Source organism: Bubalus bubalis, chromosome 5 (genome assembly GCF_019923935.1).
Source record: "Bubalus bubalis isolate 160015118507 breed Murrah chromosome 5, NDDB_SH_1, whole genome shotgun sequence".
In the NCBI taxonomy this organism is placed as follows: Eukaryota; Metazoa; Chordata; class Mammalia; order Artiodactyla; family Bovidae; genus Bubalus; species Bubalus bubalis.
In genome coordinates this window covers 108,041,237-108,050,090 of record NC_059161.1, presented here as the reverse complement: position 1 = coordinate 108,050,090, position 8,854 = coordinate 108,041,237, and the positions used below count along the sequence as shown (strand labels likewise).

At 38.0% G+C, this 8,854-nt stretch overlaps 1 pseudogene; it reads left to right on the top strand.

Moving 5' to 3' along the window:
- Window positions 1-955: 955 nt before the first annotated feature.
- LOC102392947 lies at window positions 956-2,212 on the top strand (annotated as a pseudogene).
- Window positions 2,213-8,854: the final 6,642 nt, after the last annotated feature.

Sequence of the window (8,854 nt, the reverse complement as noted above, 5' to 3'; positions counted from 1 at the left end):
GATAATAATAAAAACTCATTTTGCTCAAAAATTATGAGCTGTAGTTCTGAAAAATTTATGGGGCATATCAGAAAGTAAGTGTAGGTTGCATCCTCTTAGAAAGAAAGGAAACAAAGCCTCAGAGCCTGAAGTTGCTCTTCCAAGACATGGGGGTAAGAAATCAAATTAAGGAAATAGCAAGGTTGATGGCCTAAGAAAGGTGAGTTTCTGAATTACACTTATATTAATGCCCTCCTTTTGTGATGAGTGTTCAGGGAGCTAAGATAGATGACTTTTTTTTTTTTTTTTTCATTTTTGTAGTCCTGGGATTCAGCAAAACTGGCAGAAGAATATGTTAAAAGAAGGGTGCCAGGAAAGTTTAAAGACATTATTTCTCTCAGAGAATGCGTTATCTCAATCAGTTCCATCAAAGACATCTCATTCTTCTATATTTATGGTTTTTACCTTGTGACATAGAGCAGTAACTTAATCCCTCCTAGATTCTGGTCCCTTAGTTTTGGTTTAGAAAATCCTCTTGATTCTTCCTCAACCAAGTCTAATCTATGTTTGAGACAAGTACCAGGTTAGTGGGGTTGCTGTCTCCAATTTTACTGTGAACAGAAGGGTCATGTGAAGGAACAATTGATGAGGGGTAGAAGGGTAACTATGTCCTTGTCCAAACTTCTCCAAAATCCTGTGGATTTTACAGCAGTCATATTTGCATCTGGAAGCAAAGTGCTTCATGCTGTAGGCTAAGTTTTGATACTTTTTGCTCATATAGCTTATAAAGACTAACAAGGGAATGCGCATGTCACTCAGTTTCATGATAATGGTAAAATAGGCAATGGTCCACATTGTCCAGGTCTCAGATCTTGCCAGTGCATGCAGCATTCTTTGGAGAACAGATGTTGTCTGAAAGTTGAATTTTTCTCTGTGTAATTCTTTCTCCTCTGTCCACAGATTCTCTTAGAGAAGAATGGCTTCTGGAAATGGTTCATTTGTGACTGAATTCCTTCTATTGGGATTAACAGACCAACCAGATATCCAACTCCCCTTGTTCTTCCTGTACCTAGTAACATAAAACAGTCACTGTGTTGGGAAACTTGGGCATGATAACTTTAATTGGGATGAATTCACATCTACACACCCCCATGTACTTTTCCCCTTTTAACTTGTGCTTCATAGATTTCTGTTATTCTTCTGTGTTTACACCAAAAATGCTGGTTACCTTTATATCAAAGAATAACATTATTTCTTCCATGGGGTTCATGACCCAACTTTTTGTGTGTTTTTGTTCTTTCTGAAATCTATTTGCTGACATCAATGGCCTATGACTGCTATGTGGCCATTTGTAATCCACTTTTGTATAATGCTGCCATGTCCCCTAAAGTGTGTTCCAGCCTTGTGCTTGGTTCCTACTTGATGGCATTTTCTGGTGCCATGGCTCACGCTGGAAATATGTTGACACTGACTTTCTGTGATGCAAACATCATCTGCCATTTTTTCTGTGACATGCTCCCTCTTGTCAGCTCTCCTGCACAATTACCACATCTATAAGCTAGTACTTTTCATTGTGGTGGACATCAATATCATTGTGCCCAGTCTCACCATCTTTACGTCTTATGGTCTCATCTTCTCCAGCATCCTCCATATCAAATCCATGGAAGGAAGATCCAAAGCCCTCAGCACCTGTAGTTCCCACAGAATTGCTGTTTCCCTGTTCTTTGGATCAGGTGCATTTGTGTATCTTAAACCATCTTCTGCTGGGTCCAAGGATGAGGGGAAAATCTCTTCTGTCTTTTATACCAACACTGTTCCCTTGCTATACCCCTTAATTAATAGCTTGAGGAACAAAGACATTATACTTGCTCTGAAAAAAACCCTGAGTACGAGATAGTTTTGATCAAAGAGTATCTGTCTGCACAGTTGGTTATATGACAAGGAGATTCTGTGCTGCAATTATATATTATTCATGGCAGCCTCTTAATCCTATTTTTCCCTTAACCTGATAAAGGAAATTTGAGTCTTTTTTCATAAGTAATTTCTAGTCTTTCTGGAGTAGGTCTTTTTTTTTTTTTTTCTCGTGATTACCAAAACATCTTTCTACCCTTTTTTTTTTTTTTCCCGTTTACTAATAGCATTAATTAAATCATAGCATTATCTCCATCTTTTTTATATTATTGTCACCTTTGAACTCTTTTTTCCCTTTGGAACATTATGCTGCTGCTGCTTCTAAATCGCTTCAGATGTGTCCGATTTTTAGTGACCCCATGGACTGCACCCTACCAGGCATCTCCGTGCATGAGATTTCTCAGGCAAGAGTACTGGAGTGGGGCAATTGCAGTCTCCCAGAACATTATGCGTGGTCTTCAAATAAAGACATTCTTTAACAATAGAGTGACATTATATCCTCGAGGGTGTTTTTATCTGCCACTTGCTATTAAAAGCATGAATTAAATATTTCTACTCTTTTCATGCTGTTTTCAAGAATGCCAGAGTTCAAAGGTTCTATGATAATTATCAAGGATAATCCAGTTTACATATATAAATGTTACACGTTAAGCTTCTTTTGGCAAAAAGTTTTTTTTTTTTTTTAACCTTTGTACAGTCAAGGTGAGACATAACAGTTCATCAAACTATATTTATTGTATGCATGCAAAAGTTAACATTAGAGTGGTTAGATTTCCTTAAGTCACTTAGCTTTACAAAGAAAACCTGATTTCAAGTTTCCTACTTTGTAATCTATTTTGCTGTTACTTTCTTCTATTACTTTTATTTCAGTAATGGTGGAATATGAGAAAACACTGCTAATTTCAAAGGTGACTCTGCTTTGTCCCAAGATGATAAATGAATTTCCCTCAGTGTGCTTATCATGTTTTTTAGTTATTTTTTAGAAAAACAGCTCAATTGTTCTTTTTGTTGGGACAGAGGAAAACTTTGGGGTTAATATATTGGGGAGCAGATTGGCTCAAATAAGGAAGTTACTTTTTCTGGAAAAAAAAATTAAAGAATTGAATTTAGAAAGTTTGCAACTATCTGTAATTCAGGAACAGTATATGTGAGAAAAAGGAGTCTAAATCATGCAATATGTCAGGACTGAGAGAGACACATGGTCAGAAAATAAGAGGTCCCCCTTGGGAGTGATCATGATACAGTTTCAATCTGAATTTATATCTCACTGAGTATTGTAAATACATTCTGGTGTCCATAAGGCCTTAATAAAATTATAATGCACAATGTCCATACAATGGTAGTGTTTGGAAATGAAGATGGAAAAGTTATAGCCATGTTTGGGGAAGCAGGTAGAGAGCTCTTCAGGAGATAAAATTGTTGTTCAGTGGCTTAAGTCACATCCAACTCTGTGAGCAGGACTCTAGCCTGCCAGGCACCTCTATCCGTGAGATTTTTCAGGCAAGAATACTGGAGTGGGTAGCCACTTCCTTCTCCAGGGGATCTTCCCAACCTGGGGATTGAACCTTTGTCTCCTGCACTGGAGAAGGAAATGGCAACCCACTCCAGTGTTCTTGCCTGGAGAATCCCAGGGATGGGGGAGCCTGGTGGGCTGCCGTCTGTGGGGTCGCAGAGAGTCGGACATGACTGAAGCGACTTAGCAGCAGCAGCTCCTGCATTGATGGGCAGATTCTTTACCATTGAGCCACCTGGGAAGCTCCAGAAGATAAAATAGCTAGGGATAACTGGAACTCAATTTAAGAAAAAGGAATTTAGAACAAAGAATGGTAGATAATGGAAGCCCTTACCCATAGCTTTCTACATTCTGGAAGGCCCTAGATATGTTGTGGAGGTCACATAACTTGGATGATAAAACATAATTTACTCTAATAAAAAGAAAAAATAAACTAAACCCACGGAACTGGAGGACTTGGAAATGACTAAATAGCACCTTCTTGTTGGCTTCCATATGCTATTTCCATTTGGATTTTTAGGTATGAAAACCTTGAACTGCAGTTGGTGTAGCAATGAGAAATTAAAGAAATTAAAAAAAAAATATTGGCTGAATGAACCAAGTTGTGACCATGACTTCTGGAAAGGATTCTGAATTATTATAATTTTGGGGAAAAAAATGCAACTCTAAAAAAAGCAACTCTAAAAACCCTCAACTCAATGTATCAAGGGAGAATTTAAATATTTTCTAGGATACCTTTGTTGATATTCACCATTTGCCACATTCCTAGTCTCCACTCACTATTCAGTTATTTTAAAATTCAGCATAATTGGCTTGTTTGTCTGTTAGTTTTTTGGATGCTGTGATTGTTAAATACTGTCTTAGTTTAAAAACACCACTCATTCCCCTCCCCTGACCCAATATTAACACAATTTATTTTAACTTCACAAGTTCTAATTATGTGAAATTGTTGATTTTGGCTGCAGCTTTCTGCTTCTTTCCCTTTCTTTTACTTAATCTTTATTTCAAAAAACTTGTTTTCTTTGCTGAAAGAAAAGTATATATAAACAGGTACAAATAATATCCAAGTGGTATTTGGAAATCTGTGGACATCACAGAGGTGTGTCCACTAGATTATATGTTCTATCATAACTTGAGGTGGCAACAAGAGTGGCTGAAACCCAGTTACTAATATTTCATGAACATGAAAATGCAAATAAAATGTGCTTCATTTACAGAAAAAATTAAAGTTTCCTTGAAAGTAATTTGTCTTTGACTAAATGGAAAAAATTAATAAAATAGTTTAAATAGTATTTGTTATAATAAAGAGTGGTGACATTTCCAAAGATATAATTTAGCTGAGAGTTGAGCAATTTGAACGCATTTTAGTTAGAAACAAGTACAGCTGCTGCTAAGTCGCTTCAGTCATGTCCGACTCTGTGCAAACCTACAGATGGCAGCCCACCAGGCTCTCCCGTCCCTGAGATTCTCCAGGCAAGAACACTGGAGTGGGTTGCCATTTCCTTCTCCAATGCATGAAAGTGAAAAGTGAAAGTGAAGTCGCTCAGTAAGTGTCAGACTCTTCGTGACCCCATGGAGTACAGCCTACTGGGCTTCTTCGTCCATGGGATTTTCCAGGCAAGAGTACTGGAGTGGGTTTTGTACTTCTTTCAAAAGAGGGAAATCAAGTCAGGCTATTTTGCTTGCACAGCATAGTTATGCTTAGTTGTTTTTGCTTCTTTGATATACATGACTGGAGCCAAAAAGTAACAAGGGAAATTGTTGAAATTATCACAACTGAGAGTTCATCAGGTAAACCACGGAATGTGACTGTAATTATGTACTAAATATAGCTGAAAGCTCCGGTTTTCTAGTTTTAAGAAAAATGGTCCTCTGAATCACAGACCAGAAAGTTCCTAAATTACATACTGAAAAATGGTAGCGATTAACGACCATTAGTTAAAATGGTAAAGCATAAATAGAGTCACAGATGTAGAGAACAAACTTATGGGTACTAAGAAGGGAAGAGGCTTCCCTGTTGGCTCAGACAGGTAAAGAATCATCCTGTAACATGGAAGCCCTGGGTTTGATCCCTGGGTTGGGAAGATCCCCTGGAGAAGGGAATGACTACCCACTCCAGTATTCTTTCCTGGAGAATCTCCATGGACATAGGAGCCTGGTGGGCTGCAGTTCATGGGGTCCCAGAGAGTTCCCTGGACAGAAAAATCAAGTCATTCAATCCTAAAGGAAATTAACCCTGACTACTCATTGGAAGGACTGATGCTGAAGCTGAAACTCCAATACTTTGGCCACCTGATGCAAAGAATTGAGTCATTGGAAAGGACCCTGATGCTGGGAAAGATTGAGGGCAGGAGGAGAAGGGGATGACAGAGGATGAGATGGTTGGATGGCATCATCGACTCAATGGACATGAGTTTGAGCAAACTCTGGGAGATAGTGAAGGATAGGGAAGCATGGCATGCTGTAGTCCATGTAGTCCCAAACTGTCAGACAAGACTGAGCAACTGAACAACAACAACAACAAAAAAAAAAAAAAAAAAGAAGAAGAAGGAGAGGAGTTGGGATGAATTAGGACATTGGGACTGACATATAAACACTACTATATATAATATAGATAACTGATGAGAACCTGCTGTATAGCACAAGAACCTCTATTCAATTCTCTGTAGTGAGCTAACTGGGAAGGAAATGAAAAAAAAAAAAAAAGATTGGTTATATCATTACATATAGCTGATTCACTTTTCTGTACAGCAAGAAACTAACACAGCATTGTAAAGAACAATTACACTGAAATAAAAATTAACTAAAAAATGAAAACTATTAGGCACCGTCTATGTGCTAGACCAGTGATATCCAATTTAAATATACTTCAAGTCCTTTTACATGTGATTTCAAAATTTTTGCTAGCCAAATTAAAAAGGTAAAAGAGAAAGATGTGACATTAATTACAATAATGATTCATGTAACTCAATATACCTAAAATATTATCACTTCATTGTACCACCAATATAAAAATTAAGACATTTTTACCTTTTATTATACTAAGCCTTCAAAGCATTCTCAGAACAGCCCAGATCAATGTTACACTAAATTTTTTTAATTAAAAACGCTTGATCTCTATTTAGATTTCATTAAATTTACAACTGAAGAAATAGATTCCCATACATAAGTTGTTCCAAACATGCATCTGGGCTATCTCTAGTTGTGGCGAGTGGGGGTTGCTCTCAAGCTGTGGTTCGTGAACTCAGTAGTTGCCGCACAGGCTTCAGTTGTTGAGGCCCAAGGGCTCAGTTGTGGTGAATGGACTTACTTGTACCAGGACATGTGGAATCTTCCTGTATCAGGAATTGTACTCATGTCCCTTGCATTGGCAGGTGGATTCTTTACTACTAGACCACCAGGGAAGTCCAATGGCCATACATTTTCTGTCATTTAAAAAGAAAATATCTTATTTAGTAACTTTTCATACATTTGCAGTTTTACTGAGAAAAAATTGACTGTATACTTTTAGTGAAAGTGAGAGCTACTCAGTCATGTTTGACTCATTGCAACCCCAGGGACTATACAGTCCATGGAATTCTCCTGGCCAAAATGCTGGAGTGGGTAGCCTTTCCCTTCACCAGGGGATCATCCCAACCCAGGAATCAAACCCAGATCTCCTGCATTGCAGGTGGATTTTTTACCAGCTGAGCCACAAGGGAAGCCCAAGAATACTGGAGTGGGTAGCTTATTGCTTCTCCAGCGGATCTTGCTGACCCAGGAATTGAACCGGGGTCTCTGCATTGCAGGCAGATTCTTTACCAACTCAGCTATCAGGAAGCCCAGTTTTAGGGAACATGGTTCAATATGGTGACATAGGAAGATCCTGAGCTCATCTCCCTCCATGAATACAGTGATTCTACAGCTATATATGAAACAATCACCTCTGAAAAAGATCTGGAAACTTGCTGAGCACTTTCTTCACCTTGTAAGGTGACAAAAAGGCCACACTGAGGTAGATAGAACAGGCTGAGATACAGTCTCACTGTAAACTCTACTCTGGTGCAGAAACCAAAAATGGTGAGGGTACACACAAACCTGAGTTTTTTGCACTGTTCAAGTTCTGATATAGAAGAAAATTGTTATTTCAGAACCATTTAAATTATAAGACAGCTTTCACCTGAAGACCCAGTGTTCTTTTACTCCTTTTTTTTTTTTTTGATAAAGTATTTTGTCCTTTTTTATTTATTTTATTTTATTTTTTATAATTTAATTTTAATTATTTTTAAATTTTATTTTATTTTTAACTTTACAATATTGTATTGGTTTTGCCTTTAATAAGATTTATTTTCTAGACTGTGTAGAGAATTGATGGATTAGAAAATCTCAGAGGGAACATTTTTCCTATAAGTGAGTCATTGATAGGCCAGTTTATTGGGATTTCCAGCTGGTAAAGAATCCAAATGCAATGCAGGGGAACCTGATTCCATTCCTGGATCAGGAAGATCCCCTGGAGAAAGGATAAGCTACCCACTCCAGTATTCTTGGGCTTCCCTGGTTTCTCCGATTGTAAAGAATTCATCTGCAATGAATGACACATGGGTTCAAACCCTGGGTTGGGAAAATCCCTGGAGGAGGGCATGGCAACCCACTCCAGTATTCTTACCTGGAGAATCCCTATGGACAGAAGAGCTTGGCAGGTTACAGTCCATAGGGTCACAAAGAATTGGACAAGACTGAGTGAGTAAGCACAGCACCAGTACTGATTTGCTAGGACACATTTCTGAATCATATTCTACAGAAATGCAATTGCTCATTGCCCTTACACCCAGCTTCAATATGTCTGACTTCATGCATGAACAGGGTGAAAGACTCTCTTAGCAATTTTCTGAATCTTACATATTTGGTACATAAATTGTTTTTATATCATTTTTTTTTTTTTTGTAGGAAAAAAGAGACTAGGGCTTCCTCTTCATTTCTGTAATCTAAATGAACAGAACATGGGAGTTTTGGCTCTTCTTTGGTGAATGGACAATCCCTAAGTGAAGGGAAAAGTTGAGTAAACTATGGAATCTCTAAGGGACTAAGGACAGATTAAGGTACAGGATGCAAATGCAATCCTCCCAGGTCCCTATTATACATAGAGTGTTTCCCTGGGGAAGAGATTGAACAAGCTTCTGCCACATTTATAACTGAGTGCATTATAGCATTACACTCACATGAAATCTGTGGCTTACCAATAAAGAAGAATGTTTATTTTTCTCTGCTGCTTGAGTGGACTGAAAGTCATAAACAGAAATTATGATCTATATTTTTAAAAGATTTTGAAGTCAAATCAGAAAATACATGTGGGCTGCATTCTCTTAGAATCAAAGGAACCAAAGCTTCAGAACCTGAAATTGCCCTACTAAGACCAGAGGGTAAAACCAATGATAAGAAAGCCCTGGGGTTTTCTGGAGAAAGGAAGGTGAG